Genomic DNA, 23,993 nt, shown 5'->3' with positions numbered 1-23,993 from the left:
GTTTAGATGAAACCTCCTGCATTTCAGTTTGTGTCCATTGCCTCTTATCCCAGCACAGGGAACCACAGTAAAGAGCCTAGCTCCATCTTCATTGCCTCCTTCCTTCCTTCTGGTATTATTTTCACTGTATCCTTTCATGTTCTTCATGAGCTCTGAAGCAGCCACTTCTAAATCGAGGTTACCCTCAGCTCCCCGATTTACCCCATAGATAACCTTCAACCAACCCCTGGCAATTATCCAGTTCCATAACTGACTCATCAAGTCTTCAGGGCCTGCACACAAAAGAGCTCCACATCTTCCCCTGCTGTACATCCTAACGATCCACATAACATCCAATTTCATGACCAGCTTCAGACATGAGTGGCATAAAGTCAAGTAGCAGAATCATAAAAGAAGGTGTTTCCCATCTTGTTGTCCCGTGTGCCCTTTTCAAGCACTCATCTGATAGAAAATACCAGAAATTAAGTCAATGCAATGAGCATTAGAGAATGAGGATTGATGCTTGAATGAGCACAGGAGATGAAAGCAGCTATCTGGCCCCAACACAGCATGACAGCAATATGAATGTGACACAGAAACCATCAGTCCACCATGCCATAGGTGGGAGAGGTATTATTTTGAAGTGACTTAAAAGAAACAGAGATACTCCTGGGACAAGAAATAATAATAATAATAAACAATTTCACATCCTAATGGGACAATAGTGAAAAGCTGTCCAGAGAAGAAAAGCAAGACAAGAGCACATCAAAAGGTGGGCGGTTTGGAAAGATGTGACAATAAGTTGCATGGTTTTTCCTGGAATCAGGAAGAGCAAGATTTACAACACAGTAGAATGAGGGAAATAAATGTAAGCACAAAAGAACTAAAGTTGTGAATTGGATTATACATATAAACTATGTATATACACATACATGTGTGTGTGTATTTATGTTTTAAGGGCAAAAACTTCCCATACTTAAAGGATGTATGTTGACAGTTTTGAAGTTAAAATAGCAACACTTGCTTTTCTCTTGCTTTGAAAGCTTTGTGCCAGTAACACAACAGTACTCTGTGCCCACTTCTGCACAGCACAAACAAGTGCATACCTAGAGAGGGACACAGAAATTGCATTGGAAGTTTATAGGTAAAGTATGTTTTTGAAGCAACCAATCTTTCTGAAAGCTTACCTGCTTTCATTTGTGACTATTAACTTCTAGGTCCATGAACTATAAAAGCAAACTTTAGGACAATTCATATCACTAAGGCAAAATGGAAAGAAAAGTCCATCTTGTATTATATGGAAATAATTATCACTGCAATTTTTCTTTGCTATGCTGGAAAGCCAGCATAACTCTAGCCAACACTTCAAAGAAAACAAAATCTCAGGGAGAATACTGCCAAAACACTGTTCAGTGTCATATTAGTAAGTGTTTGTCAGATCTTCAAAGGTGTAATTAAAGACATGGCTTTTAAATGGTTAAGGTCATTTACGAATTTAGGCACTGGTGAATCTTTACATTTTCCTAGAGAGGGGCCTCCAGGAGCAAATTTCCAATTTGTTTGGACCAGACACTATGTCACTTTTCACTTTCTATTTCTATTGGTAAAGGTCTCAAGATGAGATCAAGGCTAAAGTTTTCACAATAAGAAAAAAAATCAGATCAAACAATGTTATTATTCACACTTCTCAAACTAATTTTAGAGACATTTGAGAACAGAAAAGTTGGTTTTATACAATAGGACAAGAAATGCAAACTTCCATGTGGAGTCCTTAGACTTAAAAAAAACAGGGGGGGGGGGGGGGGGAGAAGTAAAATATACCCAGAATTTAAATTTTATTATTATGATGATTTGATAATGGCAAGGGTTTCTAGGATTACTGTAATTTGGCTAAACCCACAAGGTGATGTAACTTAAAATGTAGTTATTTTTCTTCTTGTCCACGAAGAAATTCCATTAACCTTGAGCTTGCAATGTCAAAACAGTAATGGTGAAATCTGCAGTTTACATTGCTCTTTGCACTTCCAAAAACATTTAGTAAAAATATGGTTGAAAGCAATCTGCAGAAAGTGTAGGAGTAGCTAATGGAAAATAATATGACAGATCAACACAAAAAGAGCCCATTTATCTGCCAACATCATTGTCACAGTTACTTTCCTTTTTTAATAAATTCTAAAAAAAAAAAAGAAAGAAAAAAAAAAGTAAGAATGCTAAACTTCAGACAGAAATATTCTGTCCTATAAAACTAGGCCATAAACATGATTTAAGATAGGATCACCTTACCTTTTTAATACAAATGTTTTAAAGCTTATTTTATGCTCCACATGAATTATACATCTGCAGTTCATATCATTTATAAATGATGCGGCCTTTAAGGAATCTGACAATGGACTGATCTAAGATCAAGGGAACTCTCTTCAGAATGTATTTAGGAATAAACATCAATCTGACATTATAATTTTTCAGGCATTTTGAAGTGAAGTATCAATTTTATCAGATAATAATCTACTGGAGGTCAGTGTGTGTCAGTTTCCCATCATTTTCTATTACAGATATATTACAGAGAAGGCATATATGTACTGGAACAAATTTTCCTGGCGTAGTTATAGATAAGTAGTCCTTCAGGAAGATAGCATAGGTATAACAGAGATGTATAAGCTGTTCCTCTGAGCCAGACAAGCTGCAGAGAATGCACAAAAGCTTAAATTCTCATGTTATGGTACTGTCTTAGCAGAGATGAATTAAATAAAAAGATTACTCGAATCACAGCCAGATTTCAATACCATCTCAGAAACACTGTAGTTTCAGCATAATTATATATAAATATAAATAAAATTTACATAAACATGTTCAAATTTATTTGATCTTCCCTATGCCCTTTAACTCTTTTTGGGTGCCTCTTCTTTCTATGATTTTTATGCCATATCTTTATGTTATTCCTTATTTCAAACTGTTTCACTATAAAGTGAAGTCCTTTTCTAGTTTATGAATATAAACTAAAAATAACTGCAGTTACCTGTAATGTTTGGATTTCATTTTCTGCCCTTTAAACTTTCCATAAACTACTTTGAGCTCTCACTGTTGCAAATTATTTTTTTTCAACTGCAAAGCACCACATGAAAACGAACAGTTAAGCAAAATGAGTTCAAAGATGTCTCTTGATCTACATCAGTGTAATCAAGGTGAAAGTCTGCCCCAGAAAATCTGCTCACTTTTATGAGGGCGAGATAAAGTGGAATATTGTCATGCAATCCTTTTTTTTTTTTTTTTTTTTTTTTTTCCCCTCACCTTGAGATTAGTAAAATCAGTGTGATCTGCAAAGGGATACAGATTCACTTTCCAGACCCTGGCACTGAACTCCTTCTAACAAATGGTCTATTAACCTCTTTCCAAGACCACCTGACTATGTTATCTGCTAGGGGAGAAAGAAAAGGGGGGAATTTTAAAATATAAGTTTTGACATTCAAAACAGATCAGGAAGAAGGATTCTGCACCTGGCACAGTCTCTTTGAGTGGGTATGTAACTTTGGACATCCACATCATTTCTATGAGCACTCTTCCCTTGTCAGTCTGGTTTGGAGGCTTTTGCAAAGTTTTTCCCCCTTTTACGATGATGGAGTGTGAAGCACAGCTATAATCCAGATAACAATAAATGCACTCACTCTCTCATCATGTCACATTACAAGAGCGGTGCTTCAGGGGATTCAGTTGGGAATCTAGTAAGCTCCAGGAAGATCTTCCACCTGTGAATGTTCCCAAACAGAAAAAAAAAAAAAAAAAAAAAAAAAAAACAGGTCTGAGTTACAAGAGTTACAGGTCTATATTACAAGGTAAAGAACTAAAGATTTTCCCACAAAGATTAAAAAAATGTTTTAGAGGCTCTTGTCTACACATTTCTTAGGTGATTTATGTTTTCCTGGGAAACCAATGTTCCCAGCATATAACTTCCATATTAAAACATTGCAAGGGGACCTTAGGGCAAAGGAAAAGCCTTTTTTTTTTTTTTTTTTTTTTTTAAGAAAAACACAAACTTAGTGGTTGAGTTTTTTCTAATTTCTGTTTTCACCTTAAATAAACTAATTGCCTAAAATTATCATAAGTCTGTCATCTCATACAGCAACACTGGCTTGGTTTCATAGGTTATGAAATGCCACTGCCTCCTACCACATCAGGGCATTAAGTGGATATTTCCTGCAGGCTTTTCTAGCTCTGCACAACATCACTGAGAGAAAGTCTCTAAACTCAGGTGCAGACAATAGCAAGTGAGGTCCTTTCTGGCTATTTCATCTTTTAATTCTGGTATGGCCATGCTAAAGGACAGTTTAGACTTAAACTACAAGAAGATGTAATGAGTATGACATACACCTGCTGCAAACCAGCTTCACCATACCCCAATGTACTGCAAGCTGAGCCAGTCCATGGAGAAGCTGCCTTAGCCTTCCACAAGCTCTTAATCCTCAAAGACAATAGAGGCACTACAGAAGAAAAAAGGAAATTATTTTGCCTCAAAAGCACAATATCCAGAGGGCTCAGTCTGGTGCAACACAAACCATATTTTATCTTGTTGGCTGTCCTGTTTTTCCCACAGGGTACTAGCTATTAATCCCATAGAGCACAAAGTGTGCTGGAAATTCATTAATGAATCAGACCTCGTGTTACAGACATAGATGAGAAGCTGCCCCCATTTCACAGTTGGAAAAATAAGAACACACAGAGCAAATGACTTTCCCAGTTGCAGAATATGTAGCAGAGCTGGGAGGGTTTACAGACAATCACTCTGCTTGAACAACTGTCCTCCATCCTAAGCCTCCCCAGAACTAATTCTATCCTGACAAATAGCAAAAAACAGACAAAAGTTCCTGAGAACAGACATGTCTAAAAAAGTCTTTGGCATAGCTTAACAATGATCTTGAAGCTTTAAAAAGACAGTCAGGGGCTCTGGAGATGAGTAATGGGTTTTTAAGCTTTATTTATTTATTTATTTATTGTGGTTATACAGCAAGATTTTAAGTAGTAGACCAGCCCAGTCCATCTGTCTGTTCCTGCTGGTGATGATAGCAGTGGCCTCTGCTTATACATGCTGTGCTCATCAACAATATACTGCAGCTGACATGCAGCATACTTGCTTTTTGTTCCAGTCAGGCTTTGATCTGCAGCATTCAAAGATGAGCAGTTCCTTTAAAGGTATTTGCAAACCTTGTCAGAGTCTGATTGTAGCATGACATTGACATTAGGCTGATTATTACTTGTCTGAGAAAGCACTGTTTCCATGAACACACTGGCTTTTCTCCTGCTGTCTAATGATCTAGATATCAGCACACAGTACCGTGGCAGCAGCTCCACAGCAAAGTCCTGGTAACATGGCTGAAACAAACAAACGGAGTTAATGTTCTTGCAAATGCTGAAAAATTACCAACAAGATTTCAGGATAGCAGTGCTGCATATCTCAGACTGGATAAAAAAAAAAAAAAAAAAAAAAAAAAAAAAAAAACTATACCTACTTCAAATCTGACATATTCAGTATACTACTTGAATAGGTACAGAATGTCTATTTACCCAAATTGTATATTCATTATAAACTTGTGTTGTAGGTGGAAAGGAAACAAAGAAAGGAAATAATTGCTTTGGAAGTGACAGAATATTACTTTTAAAATTTATTTTCTTTTTCTTTCCAGCGTTTCAAAACCGACAGCTGTCCTTTTAATGTCTTCTAAATAATAATAATAAAAACATAATTTCAATCTGAAATGTCTAGATAATAGTAAAGATATAACATTTGTGGACAAGCCCATTGTGTTTGCCATGTTTACAGAAAGTCATGGTAAGCTCAAAGCAAATGCTGATTTCCACTTCATCATTCAACAGCTCCTTGGGAACACTGGGCAACTAAAATACATCTGAATGAAAATAAGGATCATCTCCTGCTCCCCTCCCTATGTATAATGCTGGTCTCCACAAAAACAAACAAAGTTAATTTTGAAATAATCCAAAAACAAACAAAGAAACAAACAAAAAAAAAAAAAAAAAAAAGAAGAAAAAATTTGGTCTATACATAACTAAAGATTCCATTCAAATTTCTGTTCTCCACTAATACCTTTAATTCAGGTAAAGGTTGCCCCGACTCAGACCCCTCAAGTGAGGGCCAACAACTGGAGAAAACTTAGATCTCCTCAGAATCTAATCCCATTTTGGCCGTTTTGCAGATTTTCTTCCATACACAGTGGAAATGTTTAAAGGTAAATGAGCCAAAGTCCTATGGGCATCTGACAAGAAAGTCTCTGGAAAATAAACTATTTCCTGCACAAGAGCAGCTGAGCTAACAAAGTAAGCATTATTTTTCACTGCTTTGCAGCAACCCTCTGTTTATTTTAGCATTATCAAATTTTCTAGTAAAAATTTTGGGGTTATAAGCCACCTTCCACATGCACATATAACTTCTATTAACTTCAGTGAAAGTATGGATCAGGACAGGAAAAAATCATGATGTAAAAACTTTGGGACCTTTCCACATACCTGCATTTGTCATTTTATTAGTCCTAACAAGTTAAAGGGAATTCAGAAATAAAACAAATATCCAACAGAATGAACAGGAATAATATAAACTAGTGATTGCTTCTCAGTCTTTGACAGTGAAAGACTAACAGCCATTCCTGCCTATTGCATCTACTGCAAATTATACTAATAATAAAGGTAAAAATGAGTTACTGACAAGGAAGGGTAGAATAAAAGTTAGAAAACAAAAGAAAAAGTCATTCCTCCTGCCCTTACTCAAATAATATTCTAAATAATACAGTGATTTCAAGAGAAGAGAGGTCTTATTCCATGAACACAAATAAGCACAATCATATTTTCAGAGAGTCTTGACAGACTCCAGGGTACATGTCCTTCTCCATATGTGTAACTTCTCAAACCCATGAGTGTCAAAAAAGGAATTAGCATGATGATTTGTACCCTTGCAAAACAGATTGTGAACTGGATCTAACTGGTGCACATAAGATTAAAGAACAGAATACCAGTGTTATTTATTTAATTATTGAATTAATCCATCTAATAATGTGTTTTTATTTCTATAGCCAAATCTAACTGACACCAGAAGTACCGGGAGCATTGCCTCTACCTGCTACAGCTACGCTTGATAAACAGTTTTCTTCCATATCCAAATGACTGTCTCAGTTGTCACTTTAAAAGTTGTACACTTCTATAAAATGAGCTTATGGCACTAACCTTAGCTCCCAGTTGTGTTCTTTCCCTAAGAAAAATAAACTGAATGCCTAAAAAAGCTGAGCTTGCCTTTTTAAAAAATAAATAAATAAATAAAATAAAATAATTTATTCATTATTGCTGATGGTGCTTGGAGTAAATTGTAGCTAACTTAAAACTCCCATCATTGACTTATTTCAGTATGTCTTGGTGGTTTTTAGAGACTATCCAGGAATAAGTAGGACACAACATGAAACATATTCAAGCCATATGCTTATTTTTACAGGGTGACTTTTACCAAATCGCTTTCTCCCCACTTCTTCTGCTCTTTTTGCAGTGTCAGTGTCTCATGCAAACACCACTAAACCATCTTTCACACTCCTAATAAACATCCCTGAACGAAGAGGAACCAGACAACATTTATTCTTTAACCATGCTCACTCCCATAATGCCTTTTTCAGTGTTTTCCAAGGCCTCTCTCTCCTGCAGAATAGAAGGAATCAGCCAAAAGAAGGTCTGTTACATCTGGGGACAAAGAGACACATTTGCTTTTATCTGTTTCTCAATGGAAACAAACAGAACAACTTTGAGAAGATGTGCTGCACCGCGATAAACAAGGAAATACTTATTTTCTTGAATAAAATCACTCACTGAAACAATGAGAACCTGATTTTTTTATTACTATTTATTTTAATTTGGAAAGTAACAGATACTACTCCAGAACATTTACATATTAGAATCTAATGCAATTTATGAATGAGGTAACAAATTAGATACACCTTTAATAATTGCTTTCAGTACAAATGTTAACCTCTATAGAAACCCATTTTGCATCATAGCTATCCCTCTTGGCAAGAGACCAGAATATCTGAGTAGTCTTTACAAACTATAATCTGACTTTGAAAATAAAAAGTTGGCAGATAACAGTGATAAAGTTTTTGATATTTTTTTATATTGCTTCAATCTGTCACTCCTGCTGGCAGATTATTATCCAAAATATTTCAAGAAAAAAACAAACAAACAAACAAACAAACAAAAAAAAAAACACTCAAAATAATGTTTCAAATTATTCCAGATTTCTGTATGAGGATCACTTTAAATAACTGTGAACATTTTATACATCTTACTTTATCTGATTAAATCAACCTCCTTTATGTTAAGCTTGAATATAATTTTCATAATTAAGATAATTTTCATATTAGGAGAGGGAGTAGAAAGAAGTCAGGATATGTCCTAACAATTCATTGCAACTGAAAGACTATTATCTGCAGCACGTATGTGCAATTACAACTACAAAAATCTTCATTATTCTTCCTTTGGCCTCATTAGTAGTATTACACTATTTCCAGCTTTAATGTTGTCATGAATTAGTACAAGGTCTACAGCAATAAGAAAGACTTTAATGGCAACTGCTGAGCAGAACATAAAACAAGGGGAAAAAGAGGAAGAAAAAGAAACAAAACTGGTGTTGATCTTTTGACTCTACAAGGTTCCCTATAAAGTCCTCACCACTCTACAGAGTATGTTTAAAATCAAAACCTTTTGGCAAACTAATCACCTTTCTTGTCATTCACTCAGCCACTTTATGTTTTGTACTTGGAGAACTAATAAACCGTTCCTAAGCAGTCAAGTGTCATAAGACCACTGAAATAATGTCTGTCTCTGGGACCTTATTGAGAGGTACTGAGTACTTCCAGCTCTCATACAGCTCCATTGGACCTGTTCTTCAACTTACTGTCAGATTCCACTTGCACATTTCTGATTATGGCTCAATGTTTTTGTGCTTTTACAGCCTCACACCTCAGATTCAAAGTGCAAAAGCAAGTCTCCCTCTTATTTCTTTCAAATGCTCATGAACAGTCAAATTGTTTTTTAATAGAACTTCATGGGTTTCATAATCCACTTCATCAGAAGAATATATATATTTTTTAAATATATATTTTTTAATGAAGGACAGTAAGATATGGTAAATTTTTCCACTTCACTGGACTTTGAATCAGGCTCATAAATGACTGTGATAGGTGGGCTCAATACTCAAAACAATTTTTATTATTTTTTTAACAAAACAATAACTAACTGAAAAAAACTATCATACAAAATAGAATATAATCACTCTGGGAAATGCAATAAAGAACTGTAAGTATTAACAGTAGCAGCATAAATTTAAAGATGTTTACTATGCCTGCACAACCATTTTCTGAGCTACCATTGGCTGCAATTGTTAGCTAGAGAGATCAATGCAGATATTTCTAGCTTGAGATGTATAACATGTTCCAAGTTATTTGTCAGTTGTAAATATTACATTTTTATGTGGATATTACTTGCTCCCTTTGGCACCCAAACGAAGACCAGTTGAAACCCTCAGAAGTAGCATACTTTAGATACCTTACCATGTGGAAACCACATACAATAGTCAGGGATGTGCAGACAAATAGGAGAGAGAAAGGAGTGAACATACTATATTGCTGTTACTCAAAGTGGTGGTGAGGATTCCATGTACATCCTCACAGTAAAACAAATAATGGAATCAGCAAAGCTTTACAATAAGGAGTAAATTGTTATTCCTTTACTCAGCATTTATTTTTTAAAAGCACACTTCTCTCTTTTTTAATATTGACATAACCATTACACTTACAAGTGCAGTAACTCTCCTATCCTTTAATATTATAAAAGAGGGAAGTGTAGGAAAAAAAAAAAAAAAAAAAAAAAAAAAAAGTCAGATGTCCCCAGATGAATCCCTGCTGCGCCTACAGAAACAACTCAAAGGAAAAAATATTCAGTAAGTTACATTAGTAAATGAAAGCCAGGTGAAGTTTGTAATGAGTCAGGATAATTACAACAGAATTCCTCCACGTTGAAGGTCTCAGCGGCTGTTGGCTCATGTGATACAACAGCTGGTCCAGCCCCACAGAACAAGTGGGATGATGTTTTGTCACTGACTTTTTATTCTTTCCCTGTTTCTATTAAGCTATCCTTTCCAGGCAGATTTCTTTTTTTTTTTTTTTTTTTTTTTTTGCTATTAGTTTTAAGTATACTGTCCAGTGTAATTTCATGGAGCTATTAGTTGTCAACATGGACTCACGGGAAAGCCAATTAACATGAAAGATTTAAGACCGTAAGTATTCTTGATGAAATGTGAGTTCTTGCCTGAGTAAACAACACTCAATATAGAGTCATCCCAAAAGACAGGCACATTTTTGTTACCTATATCACAGAAACATATGAGTTAACCAAACAAGTCCTTGCTTACAGTGCTGTCTAATGCTTTGCAAGAGTCATCCCTATACTGACAATGGCAATGAACAGACATGGAGAGTGAAAGCATCAGGGTCACAAAGAATGGCAGTGGCAGAATTTCACCATGGTCCAGGCTTTCCGCCTTCAACACAGAACCCCACCAATAAAGTATGCCAATGTCTATACACCACAAATAGAAGCACCACCTTCAAGGCAAGGCAGATACAGATTTGTTTCAAGTGCAGCTTCCAGACTCTCTCTGTGGGGTATAGGTCCCAGATAAGATTGTTTTGAAGAGATTTTCACAGACCTGTGAATTATTTTACTGGTGCTGTCTTGTTAATATCTCTTTCTGTAAAAGCTCCTTCTACAAACATCCTGTGCCTGATCGAGAAGACAATAACACATAGATAAAAATAGCTGTAAACATAAACATTCAACATTTCACAAACTGATAATTAGAGCAAAAACATATTCTGCAAAATTTTCAATACTATTTTCTTGTCTTTTCCACAGTTTTAATGGCAGGATAAACATGATTTTTTAATGACAGAGTAAACATCCTTTCAGATAGTAAATAGAAATAGTGAAATTTTGAAAGCAGAATGTGTAGGACACTTGAAGAGATCACACACTGAAGAAAAGGGGAGAAATGTTGAAATTTACAGTGTGTAAATAACCCTACCTTGGAAAGAAACAAGGTACTAAAACATTTTAGAAATATCAGCCAAGTGAACAAGAAAAAATAACTGTTTGTACCAGAATATTTTAAAAATGAAGTTTCAATTGTCACTCCCTGTCTCATGGCACAAACCGGTATCAAGTGATTCTTCTGAGAATCCTGGTGAACAGTCCTTCTCAAAGACAGCAACAAAATTCCCTATCATTTAATGGAACTGAGATATTGCCATTCTGACATTGATATAAAGAAGAATGATGAGGCTTTCTAAGTCCCAAGGTTCTCTGTAGCTGCAGAGCTTTGGAAAGAGCTGTTGGTTTACTACACACTGTACATGGTGGGAGAGTTGTAATCTTTCGAGTGCAAACACAAATAATGCACCAAAATCTTGCAGAAATAATGCACAGAACACCACTTTAGGAGGAAGATGAATCTCCCTCTTTGGAGGTTTTCAGAACCTAATTGAAAAAAGTACTAAGCAACCTGCTCCAGGTGACCCTGCACTGATGAAGGGGGTTGGACTAGACAATCCCCAAGGTGCCTTCCCATCTCATCCCATATCAACTCTTCTGAGATTACTTGAAGGGAAAGATAACATTAAATGTTGGAAGAGAAGCATTCTATACTATTCTAAGATAACAAGAAGAGAAAATTAATATAAAACCACTTTATTATCTCTTAAATTCTTTTTATTTGTTTAGGTCAAAACTTTTCATCTGGTTAGTCTTTTTCAGTTAGTCTTTTCCACATCTCTTTCAGCGTTTGGAAATTAGTAACATATTTACAACTTAATTACAATGTCTTAAAAATCTTGGTGTATATTTCCAGCAGGGTATTACAGAATTATATATTTTTAAATATGGAGATTTTGTTGGCTCTCCAAAAGTATGTGTTTTCTCAAGATAAGACATAAGCAAACATGGATGCCATGTTAGTTAAAATTGCAATACCAGTTTCAACTATGATCTAAAAGGTGATTCTACATTAACTTTAATGCCATATTTTTTAATCAATCATGTCAAAATAGATTTTTTCAACCTAAAATACAGTGTGATGTCATTAATGGAGCTTGAAAAAAAAAAAAACACAAGACACCTGTTTACTGCCTGTTTAGAAGACATACAACATATACAGATACTCATATTTGCAGAACAGATATTGAATGTTGGGGGATGGGAGAGGAGCATTTGTGTGACTGAAGCAACAGCCTGCCTTTGAACAACAAGCAAGATGGTGTTTCAAAAATGTTTTCTCACAAGGGTAAAGCATTTGACACTCATCACATACAAGCCCTGTCTTCTCAACCCAGCCACTGGTAAAGGAGCCTGCTCTCTTTTTGATGTATCATTTTTTCCTTAATATTCTTACATGAGAACTTAATGATGGTTTAAAAAAAATAAAAATAATAATAATAAAAAAGAAAACAAAAAGAGCCTCATGACATTATTGAATTGCATTTACATTTTAATAGCAATACTGTGAACCAAAAACAGCAAAGGGGTAGTGTAATGCCACAGGTCAAAGCCACTTGAAATCTCTGCATCATTTGAAGGGGATTTCTTGCAGGGCACGTGGGTCATACAGCAGAAGTACAAAGTTTTGACAATTAAAAACATTCTAAGACAAATGAGGGCTCCTCAGAGATTGTCTGAGGGCTCCTCAGAGAAAGTAGTGATTCCGATACCCTGTCCAGAATCTTCTTCTTGCATCCCTACAGGGGTTACTGCGCCTGCTGCTTCCCTAAAGCGCCTGTATACCAATGTGCAGAGCGTGGGAAATAAGCAGGATGAGCTCGAGATCTGTGTTTGGTTGAGAGGCCACGATCTCATTGTGATCACTGAGACGTGGTGGGACAGCTCGCATGACTGGAATGCTGTCATGGAGGGCTATGTCCTCTTTAGGATAGACAGGCTTGGGAAGCAAGGGGGTGGGGTTGCCCTTTATGTGAAGGAGCAATTAGAGTGTACCCAGCTCCACCTGGGGGAGGGTGAAGGACAAGTGGAGAGTTTGTGGTGGAGAATTAAAGGGTGGGCTGGTATGGGGGATACGGTGGTGGGGGTGTACTACAGGTCACCAGATGAGGAGGAGGAGATCGATGAGGCCTTCTACAAGCAGCTGCTAGTAGCCTCACAATCATGGGCGCTGGTCCTCATGGGGGACTTCAATTACCCAGATATCTGCTGGGTAAGCAACTCGGCCAGGCACGCGCAGTCCAAATGGTTCCTACAACGCGTTGAGGAAAATTTTCTGACACAGGTGGTAGAGGAGCTGACGAGGCGGGGGGTGCTCCTGGACCTTGTTCTTACCAACAGGGATGGGCTTGTTAGGGATGTGAAGGTTGGGGGAAGCTTGGGATGCAGCGACCATGAGATGGTGGAGTTCAAGATGGAACTTGTTGGAAGAAGTAAGGCTAAAAGCAGGATTGCTACCCTGGACTTTCGAAGAGCCAACTTTGACCTCTTCCGGGAACTGCTTGGAAGTATCTCATGGGCTAGGTTGCTTGAAGACAAGGGTGCTTGTGAGAGCTGGGCTACATTTAAGCAGCACTTCTTCCAAGCTCAGGATCGGTGCATCCCGAAGAGTAGGAAATCGGGGAAGGGGGGCAGGAAACCTGTGTGGATGAGCAAGGAGCTCATCGATAAGATCAAAAGCAAGAGGAAGGTCTATCAAATGTGAAAAAAGGGCCTGTCCTCTTGGGAGGAGTATAGAGGTGTTGTCAGGGCCTGCAGGGATGTGACGAGGAAGGCTAAAGACCATCTAGAGATGAGGCTTGCAAAAGAGAAAAAGGATAATAAGAAGGGTTTTTGTCAAGTATGTAAATAGCAAAAGGAAAACTAGAGATAATGTGGGTCCCTTGCTGAGCGAGGGGCGTGTCCTGGTCACCGGAGATTCCAAGAAGGTGGAGATACTGAATGCTTTCTTGGCTTCAGTCTTTGCTTCAAGGACTTCCCCCGGGGACTCCTCACCCATGGCAAGAGAACAAAGGGTCTGGGAAATTGAGAGCTCCCCCCTGGTTGATGAGAGAGTGGTTCAGGAGCATCTGAGTGGGTTCAACGCACACAAATCCATGGGTCCCGACGGGATGCATCTGCATGTGCTAAGGGAACTAGCAGAGGTGACCGCCAAACCACTTTCTATCATCTTTGAAAGGTTCTGGAGAACGGGTGAGGTGCCTGAAGACTGGAGGAGAGCCAATGTCACTCCGGTCTTCAAGAAGGGCAAGAAGGAGGATCTGGGAAACTACAGGCCAGTCAGTCTCACCTCTGTCCCTGGAAAGGTGTTGGAACAGCTTGTTCTGGATGCCATCTCCAAGCAATTGGAAGAGATGAATGTTACGAGGAGTAGTCAGCATGGATTCACCAAGGGGAAGTCGTGCCTCTTTGCCTAACCTCTTTGCCTAACCTCTTTGCCTTCTATGATGGCATCATCAGCTGTATAGATGAGGAGAGAGAAGTGGATATCATCTACCTAGATTTAGCAAGGCTTTTGATACTGTCTCCCATGACATCCTGATAGCAAAGCTGAGAAAGTGTGGGATAGAGGAGTGGACAGTAAGGTGGGTTGAGAACTGGCTGACTGGCTGAGATCAGTGGTGCAGAGGCCAGCTGGAGACCTGTGACTAGTGGTGTTCTCAAGGGGTTGGTGTCCGGTCTTGTTCAACATCTTCATCGACAACCTTGATGAGGGAATAGTGTCTGCCCTCAGCAAGTACACCAACAACACAATGCTGGGAGGAGTGGCTGACGTGCCAGAAGGCTGTGCTGCCATTCAGCAAGACCTGGACCACCTGGAGAGATGGGCAGGAAGAAACCAAATGTGGTTTAATAAGAGCAAGTGTAGAGTCCTGCACCTGGGAAGGAACAACCGGAAGTATTAGTACAGGCTGGGGGACGACCTGCTGGAGAGGAGCTCTGAGGAGAAGGACCTGGGGGTCCTGGTGGACGACAGGTTGACCATGAGCCAACAGTGTGTCCTGGTGGCCAAGAGGGCCAATGGGATCCTGGTGTGCATTAAAAGGAGTGTGGCCAAGAGGTCAAGGGAGGTGATCCTCCCCTTCTACTCTGCCCTGGTCAGGCCTCACCTGGAGTACTGTGTCCAGTTCAGGGCTCCCCAGTACAAAAAAGACAGGGACCTCCTGGAAAGAGTACAGCGGAGGGCCACAAAGGTGATAGGGAGCCTGGAGTATCTTCCCTATGAAGAAAGGCTGAGAGATCTGGGTCTGTTCAGCCTGGAGACGACTGGGAGGGGATCTTATCAATGTCTATAAATACCTGAGGTGTGGGAGACAGAACAATGTAGCCAACCTCTTCTCAGTGGTTTGTGGGGATAGGACAAGGGGCAGTGGCCTCAAGATAGAGCACAGGAAGTTCCGCACCGACATGTGAAAGAACTTCTTCACAGTGAGGGTGATGGAGCACTGGAACAGGCTGCCTAGAGAGGTCGTGGAGTCTCCTTCTCTGGAGATATCCAAGGCCTGTCTGGATGTCTACCTGGGCAGCCTGCTCTGAGGAACCTGCTTTGGCAGGGGGGGTTGGACCCGATGATCTTTCGAGGTCCCTTCCAACCCCTACCATTCTGTGATTCTGTGAAAAAATTCAAAGTATTTCAGATGTGTGGGCCAAAAATTACTAGAGATCTTTGACAGTGTGGTTGCATAAATTCCTTGAATCGGCATTAGATTGGCAGTGAAATATGCTATCACTTCAGCAATATCTTTTCTGCCTGATTTTCCTTCAGATTTTCCAATCTCAATAGTGTTCTAGAAGTGCACATTTAGATACATCTAGAAATCATTCCAAGGTTTTGTTAACTGAACTTCATTATGTATTCATATATATGGTTTAATGTGGGTGTATGTGTATGCAAACTTAATTCTCTGCTTTGAGACAAACAAGCAACATGAGAAAAGGCATTACTACTACAGTGAGACAACACTACACCACAGTAAATTAGATGATCTGCAACTAAACCGTACTTTATGAAAAAAAAAAAAGAACACCAGTTTTTCGTTAAAGATTTTAAAAGTCTGTGGAATATATTTTTATTTTCCAAAGGCTATTTTAAAATCCTTGATAAATTCTTTTTAAAATTTTTTGGCAGTTAAACAATATATATTTGTGCTCACAAGTTTAGCAGCTCAAACTCTAGGTTAGTTTTAGGTAATTCATTAAAGATACTGTTAAAACAAAACAAGGTAGTAAGTACTTACGGTCAGAAGTGCTATTAAGGTAGACAGGAAGGTTAAAGAATGAAAGGTCAAAATTTTCTGTATATGATATTATTTTACTAATGAAACAGCTCAAGTATATGAAATTAAATCCTTAAAGGAGAACTTTGACATGAAGTTTCCAGTTATTTATAAATATTTAAACAACAAGGGGCTTTTAATTGAGTTTTAGGAAACAGTCAAGCTGAATACAGGATTAAGCTTGAAAACATGCATTGAGATCTGTTTGAGTTCTAGTGATTAATAATGATTAATTAATAGAACAGCTAGAACAGAACTGTATTTCATGTATTTTTGAAAAATGTGTCCCATTTTTTACAGAAAGTTTTCAATTTTTTTTTTTTTTTTTTTACTTAGAAAATAAATACCTATTATCTTTACCATGTGTTGTAAATAAATACCTATTATCTTTACCATGTGTTGTAAATAAATACCTATTATCTTTACCATGTGTTGTGTCTCTTTTTAGGAACAAAGCTACAAAAAGAACCTTTTGCAGAGCCAATAAGTAAAAACATTAAAGTTGATGATACTGCTTGTAACTACCAAATTCCAATTAAAATATTTTTCTCCCTCATTCACTGAAACACTAAAGATCAAAAAAATCCTAAACTCTTATAAGATGCCTGTACAGAATCACAGAATCACAGAATAGTCTAGGTTGGAAGAGACCTCCAAGATCACCGAGTCCAACCTCTGACCTAACACTAACAAGTCCTCCAATAAACCATATCCCTAAGCTCTACATCTAAACGTCTTTTAAAGACCTCCAGGGATGGTGACTCCACCACTTCCCTGGGCAGCCTATTCCAGTGACTAACAACCCGTTCAGTAAAGAAGTTCTTCCTAATATCCAACCTAAACTTCCCCTGGCGCAACTTTAACCCATTCCCCCCTTGTCCTGTCACCAGGCACGTGGGAGAATAGACCAACCCCCACCTCGCTACAGCTTCCCTTCAGGTACCCATAGAGTGCAATAAGGTCACCCCTGAGCCTCCTCTTCTCCAGGCTAAACAGTCCCAGCTCCCTCAGCCGCTCCTTGTAAGACTTGTTCTCCAGACCCTTCATCAGCTTTGTAGCCCTTCTCTGGACTCCCTCGAGCACCTCCATGTCCTTCTTGTAGCGAGGGGCCCAAAACTGAATGCAGTACTCGAGGTGCGGCCTCACCAGAGCCGAGTACAGGGGGACAATCACTTCCCTGGACCTGCTGGCCACGCTGTTTCTTATGCAAGCCAGGATGCTGCTGGCCTTCTTGGCCGCCTGAGCACACTGCTGGCTCATATTCAGCCGACTGTCAACCATCACACCCAGGTCCTTCTCTGCCTGGCAGCTCTCCAACCACACATCTCCCAGCCTGTAGCGCTGTTTGGGGTTGTTGTGCCCCAGGTGCAGGACCCGGCACTTGGCCTTGTTGAACTTCATACCGTTGGCCTCGGCCCATCGGTCCAGCCTATCCAGGTCTTACTGCAAAGCCTTCCTACCCTCGAGCAGATCGACACACACACCTAACTTGGTGTCGTCTGCAAACTTGCTGAGGGTGCACTCGATCCCCTCGTCCAGATCATCGATGAAGATGTTAAAGAGGACTGGCCCCAGTACCGAGCCCTGCGGGACTCCACTAGTGACCGGCCTCCAACTGGATTTGACTCCATTCACCACAGCTCTCTGGGGCCAGCCATCTAGCCAGTTCTTAACCCAACAAAGTGTATGCCAGTCCAAGCCATGAGCAGCCAGTTTCCTGAGGAGAATGCTGTGGGGGACAGTGTCAAATGCCTTACTGAAGTCAAGGTAGACCACGTCCACAGCCTTTCCCTCATCCACTAAGCATGTCACATCTCACTGTCAGCTGCTTAGAAATATCACATAGGCTTCTCCTGTATTTTTTTTACAAATACGGATAAGGGAACACAAAAACAAGATATGCAGAAACATAAAAATACATTAATATTTCCACAACTGAAACAATTTCAGATTTATACAAAAATTAAGGTGTGAGATGAATGCTGAATGGCATATTAAGCTTTGTTTCATAAGTCCACCAAACCATATAGGTCTATTTCATTTCCAAGTGACTGTAGTGGTCAGATTTATCTCTGATCTTTTTGCAAAACGAAGTCACTGTACCATGATGTTTCTGAGGAAGTGTGCAGAAGGAGATATTAATGTTCATGAAGTGCTAAATGAGGCTCCTGGAAACTCGTTATCCTGTAAGATCTTGGGTGCGACTAAGATTAGTGCAGGTGGAGAAATGAAGACAACTCTGCACCACTACTGCCATGATTTTTACTCATTTTCTCAGAGCTGACATTTTCTAGAAAATTCAAATACCACGATGGCATTATTCAAACTTGACAATTTAGGTTATAAGAGGTAAGAAAGTGATTCAAAGAAAAATAATGCGAAGAGAAAACTTACCTGGATAAAAATAGAAGTGATGGAAAGAGAAGTTGAAATAGAGAAGTTTCATCTGCTTGGTTTGTTCTGTGGTGGTGCAGATCAGTTTGCAAATAGCAGGGCTTCATATTGGTATTAAGGGATGGTTTCAGAGAGACTCTGAGAACTATCATGATGCAGACAGGATGAAATGATTGATCACAAGGTTTGGGGAACACTAAACCAACGCCAAAATACCTAACCTAACCTTCACCTCCCTTTCCCCAATACAGCCCACCTGCTGTGCTTTCCCCTAAACTTTGAATTGCTTGTAGCTTCCTCATGAACCTTTTGCCCCAAGCCTGGGAGTTATCAATATCCCTGCAATGGTTATATTCCCAGTTCAATACATGCCATTTACTTCTATTCATCCCACCACCCCAGGCTGCTCTGCTGTGTCACTGCCTGTTCCTGAACTGCTGCATCCTGTCATGGTGCACTGAGAAACAGTGCTTTTAGCTAAAGGCTGCCTTTAACATATGGGTAGGAAAATGCCTATGCAGAGATGTTGCTAGGAACTTATAGATACTCTAGATACTCTATAGATACTCTATTTCACAGAAAAACACACCTTTTAAGCTAGAATCAGCAATACTTAACAGCTCCAAGTGTAACATATGTCCAGATGTAAGCCCAGACAGCCCTGTCCCTCCAGCCCCGCTGGTCATATGGGCAGCCTGCTTTCTGCGAAGTCTATGGCAAGAGTGTATTTTCTCAGTGCCCCAGAGGTTTTCTTCCTTTCTGATTAACATTGAATTTGCCCAGGGACCACGGTAGTGTGCAGTAGCACTGCCTATGCTTATGGCAGAATGAAATTAAACTGTAAATAGACACATTTTAAATGTTTTGCTGTCTAATATAGGTATTTGAAAATCCACCCTGACATCTGTATGACAGGCAAGTCTGCCCACTACAGCCAAGACAAGCTGCTTTGCTTACACATATGTCTGAGATAAGCCTACGGATTCATGTCTCATTTTGGAACCCTAAGTATCATTTAATTACTTTTTTTTTTTTTTTTTTTTTTTTTTTTCCCTTGTGTAAAAACTTCAAATGTATGCTGGAGTGGTTATAACTAGGAATTAACTGAAAGAGCAGCTGCACTTTATATTTTCTAGAAAGCTTCTTTTCTTTCTGCCACTGCAGCTTTTTCTGCCTGCCTGCCTGACCAGTGATGACAGTGCACTTTCTTTGCCTTCTGGGCCCCTTTTGTCATTTAGGTTCAAAATTCACCAGGAGTTGCAGGCAACCAGGCAAGCTATTGATCTCTGCTTGACAGCAGAGATGGTGACTCAGCGTCTGCACCAAAATATTGCCTTAAAGATAAGCAATTAACCTGATTAACTACCCAAATTATTTTCAGGTAATTCTAAGCATTCCCAGCATATGCTCCATATACTCCTCTGAATGTTAGCTGCTGCATCTCTCTGCTGCATTCATATTTCTCTGTCTGGCAGTGGCTATGTATGTAGACTGTTAGATGGATTTTTGTAGATAAAAGCAATGATGAACAAAACTGCATCTCTCCCTGTTTTGGTATTCTGTGACATTCCCATCGCAGCAGACTGTGTCTGGCAGTCTCACAATGAAGCACTGCATGTGTCAGGGAGATGGATTATATCTGCAGTGTCTGAATTTCAACCCTGACTATATGAGCTCCTGCTTAACCTTACCTCAGGGATCTTGAATTTTGTGTCATTGAATTAGAACAGCAAATATATATATATATTTATATCCTGATTATGCGTCAATGCAAAGATTTAATAGCTTGAGATGACAAAATGAAACAAAACCATAACCTTCATACATATTTGGGATATAGCATATTTATTCTTTATTTTGAACTATAAACCTCAAAGTATTACGAAAGAATAATAAAAATAATAATAATAATTAAAAAAAAAAAAAAACATTGATACTGATACTTGCATTTTCAGGGTGTTTTGATTAGGTTTGGGGAATTCTAAAAGAAATAAAAATCTGTAAAAATTCCTTGAATCCTTAGCAGATCAAATAGAAATGAGAAATACCTGGATTAATACATCCCTTTTTCCACTGACTGAAATACGGACACCAGCACCATTGTGCAAAAATTGCATGAAATAAATTGATTTTATCATCTCCTACTGGCTAATTAAAACATTGGTGCTGTAACTCATAGCTTAGCTGAAATTTATATCTTGTGTGTGTATTAAAAAAAAAAAAAAAAAAAAAAAAAAAGTAGCTGGAAAATTTCAGTCACAGATAATAGCATGAAGTTGCAGACGAAGTCATGCTAACCAGAGCTGCACGTTATTTTGCATGAAAGACTGCTAAACTTAGACCTTCACTGTTGTAAATTCAGGTCTGGACAGAAACAGAAAGATACCAAAAGTGCAGACTTCAGTTCCTGAACGCAGACTTACTACATGGGAGATAGCTTTGTCCTTTTGAGGTTGATTTGGACCTTCTGAGCTATGATATAAAATGTATCTTACAGGAATTTAAAGACTAATAAGTGTGATAACTTGAGTACAGCAATGACTGCAGATGAAAGGGGAAAGCTTAATTAAATATGATTGCACACACCTGCAGTTGGATATTTCCTACTGTTCACAGTACCAGGACTGATTCAAGAATGGAAACATCAGAATAAAATGCTTACAGTTTGTTTCAGCGCTAGTTTCTCCTTTGTAACATCTCCTAATTAACAAAACTCCTTCCACCAGCGGTTTTTAAGAACTGCATTGTAGCTTTTTCTGAGAGAGCTATAATGGTGCATTGGGAATCCTTATCACTGATCCAGAAGTCTGGGCTGGGTTTGGGGCTTAAACCAGGATATAAAAGATTACAGCATCTCTTGTTGATTTTGTTTGTTTTCCTTCTACCACCGCCTTTTTTATTTTTTATTTTTTTCCTTCAAAATTCAGGTCACTACAAGATACTGAAAATGCTGAATTAGCACAATGTTGATTTAAAGACAGTTTAATTCATCTTAGTATTTTCATTTTAAAGGCTGTTTTTAAAAAATAAGTGAAAATAACTCCCTTGTTCAATAATATTTTTCTCTTCCACAGTCTTGAATCAGAGAGAATAATATCAAAGAGAAAGTTAGCACTGCAGTACTCTGTGAGTACAGTACTATACATGCATCTCTGCACACTCTACATAACTCATTATATCAGATTATTAGAAATACCTGTAAGAAAATTATTATTGGAGACATAGTTCATAAAACATTTCAGTATTTTTTTCTTATGTTTTTTTTTTTTTTGTAAATAAAGTTTATCCAACCTGAATCACACATTCAAAAATAAAAATACAAGTGCAATAAAGAAATATTCCCAAAAATTTACAGAAATGGCCTTATGCCTTAAATTGCACTTATTCCAAGACTGCCTATATTGCCTCAGGGTATACGTTGCCTTAGTAGTTTATTTAGTCATATCTGTTATGAAAACACTGATCTTTTCTTTAATTTATGTACAGCTCCCAAAGGCATTTAATACTCTCATATGCTTTTGGGCCAAACAATATTGGTAATATCTGTCTGGAACTAACAGTAGCTGCTTTTACAGTCATCAAATGGTTTGGGTTGGAAGGGACCTGAAAGATCATTCAGTTCCAACCACCATGCCATGGCCGCATACAGTCTGGCTTTGAACACTTCCAAGGAGGGGGCATCTACAACCTCCCTGAGCAAACTGTTCCAGTATCACCCAGAAGACTGCATGGGTATTCATGCTCACCTTAGGAAGCACTTTTTCTACTCTCATACCTTGTTTCTCTCTGAAAAGATGCAGTGCACTGTCGTCTCTTTCTTAGTCTTTTAACTGTTTAGTAAGGAATAATTTTTGCTACACCAGTGTTCTTAAACAAGTTACAGAATCACAGAATTGGTGAAGTTGGAAGGGACGTTTGAAAATAATCAAGTCCAACGCCCCTGTCAAACAATACTTTTATTTTTTACCTAATAAAACACCCTAGTTAAGTTATGTGACGGCTCTTTTGAATTCAAAACCAGCACAGAATATTGATATATCTAGTTTTGAAAAGAAACAAATTACATCAATTGATTAATTGAAGTGGATAAAAGTTTGGGGCATCAATCCTTTAACTTTGAAACAACAATAAAGCTGGGGGAAGAGGTAATCAATACTTGCATTAAGTTAATGTTTTGCATTCCCACCAAATGCAACTCTTACAGGTTTTAATTGCATGTGATTATTTTTATTAAAATGTTATAACATTAAACAACCTTAAAATACATTATTCTAGTTTTTCTGGTCACTAATTTAGAAGCTAAATTAATCTAAGGTGAATAATCTAAGGTGAATTTTTTTCCTCATGTGTAGTTTTTACACCAGTGTTTTGTGGAACTGAGCACAGACTTATTTCAGGACAACTTTGTGGCAATCAAATCAGGTACTGAGAAGCCCGTGATTATCTCCTTACCAGCTTCTCTCCTTTACTGTATCATGACTCCTAGAAGATGTTATAAATCTTTCTGGAAAAAATAAAGTAGAAAAAAAAAATAATAAAAGGGTGGTATTATGTGAAGAAAAACAAATGTCTTCTTTAGGTCATGTTAGGCAAGACAGATTAGCAAAGGCTTTCAGGAAAGTGATATACCAACAAGAAAAAAGAGAAATTAAAAAGTTCCCCTCAAAATATTATTATTTCTTCACATCTTCCTGTCTCTGGAGACAAATGGTCCAGATGCATCCAAGAAGTCCTCTACATGCAAGTTTTAGTGTGCTTTTGTTTCACTAGAAGGAAAAACTGGTTGAGTAACATCTACGCAATAGCATATCCACAGTGGCAGGATTGTCAGACACCGGAGATTTGTGCATGCATAAACATGCTATGCCCTCCTCGATTAATTGGAGTACATATGCTTGTTCACATAAATACATACTTGACAGGAAGAATACATCTGTGGAAGGATCAAACTACCCTAACCAGATGGGAAAAAGGTAGTATAAATGAAGTGTAGCTCTTCACTCTTTAAAGGTAAATAGTAAGACAGTTACATTCAGATTGTTACAACAGAGGAAACTTTCTATCTTCAAGACCATCACCTGATCATAGGACTTTATTTTATTCTTTTCCTTCAAACCTATAGCAGAGAGAGAATGTCAAAGCCTGCAAGAAAAGCCTTTTGTTTGTATGCTTTTGATGTTTTTTTTTTTTTTTTTTTTTTTTTTTCCCCACTTTTAATTTTTTATTTAAATTTTTTAAGAGAAAGAAATGAAAGTG

The 23,993-nt window shown here is 38.2% G+C and overlaps 1 long non-coding RNA gene across 1 annotated transcript in view; it reads right to left on the bottom strand.

Annotated features, from left to right (window-relative positions):
• Positions 1-3,399: 3,399 nt before the first annotated feature.
• The window catches only part of LOC118160596, a 179,656-nt gene continuing 159,062 nt past the window's right edge, over positions 3,400-23,993 (bottom strand). The window contains exons 8-10 of the long non-coding RNA XR_004747591.1: positions 5,102-5,343; positions 4,380-4,454; positions 3,400-3,722 (exon numbers count right to left, since the gene is read on the bottom strand). This is a non-coding gene — a long non-coding RNA (uncharacterized LOC118160596). The remainder of the gene's footprint in view (positions 3,723-4,379; positions 4,455-5,101; positions 5,344-23,993) is intronic.

The sequence above is a fragment of the Oxyura jamaicensis genome, chromosome 1, assembly GCF_011077185.1.
Source record: "Oxyura jamaicensis isolate SHBP4307 breed ruddy duck chromosome 1, BPBGC_Ojam_1.0, whole genome shotgun sequence".
Classification (NCBI taxonomy): Eukaryota; Metazoa; Chordata; class Aves; order Anseriformes; family Anatidae; genus Oxyura; species Oxyura jamaicensis.
The sequence above is the reverse complement of the archived record's forward strand: the minus strand, read 5'-3'. Positions and strand labels throughout refer to the sequence as shown.